Source organism: Triticum aestivum, chromosome 5B, assembly GCF_018294505.1.
Source record: "Triticum aestivum cultivar Chinese Spring chromosome 5B, IWGSC CS RefSeq v2.1, whole genome shotgun sequence".
Lineage (NCBI taxonomy): Eukaryota > Viridiplantae > Streptophyta > Magnoliopsida > Poales > Poaceae > Triticum > Triticum aestivum.
The window spans coordinates 704,075,749-704,076,506 of NC_057807.1; positions in this window are offsets into that span (position 1 = coordinate 704,075,749).

The following is a 758-nucleotide window of genomic DNA, read 5'->3' on the forward strand; positions in this document are numbered from 1 at the left end:
AGCTGAAATTATTTGGGTACAAGCTTTGCTAAGTGAACTTGGAGTATCACATACTCAGACGCCTATACTTTGGTGTGACAACCTTGGTGCAACCTATCTTTCTGCTAATCCTGTTTTTCATGCAAGAACTAAACACATTGAGATAGATTTCCATTTTGTCAGAGAAAGAGTTGCAAACAAAGAATTGGAGATCAGATTCATGCCTTCCAAGGATCAGATTGCATATGGGTTCACAAAGGCACGTCCTACGAGAAGCTTTGAAGAGTTTAAGCGTAATCTCAACTTGTGCAGTTGTGATTAAGGGGGAGTGTTAACATTATCTTGTGTAACACGTATCTTGTGTAACACGTATCTTGTGTAACACGCATAGGCAGTTAGAGATAGATTTATCTTACCAATGTACTCCCTCCGTCCCATAATATAAGAACGTTTTTAACACTACACTAGTGTAAAAAACGTTCTTATATTATGGGACGAAGGGAGTATTTGTTTATCTTTCTATATCTTCTCCCGTATCCCGACTGTATCTCCTCTCTGTTACGATGCATGTTATGCGGTATTGGGAGGTGCGCCCCAACCGAATCAATATAAACCCTGCGGGCCTCCTGTTTGGAGGTTGAGACGCTTCGATACATTCACTACACCACAACACTACATCCCCAACAACTAGGTTGGTTTTCCGCCAATAAACAATCGGTCAGGAAAGAGTATTGCCGACAATAAATACAGTTTAGTGCTTAAACGTTCACAAGTAATTG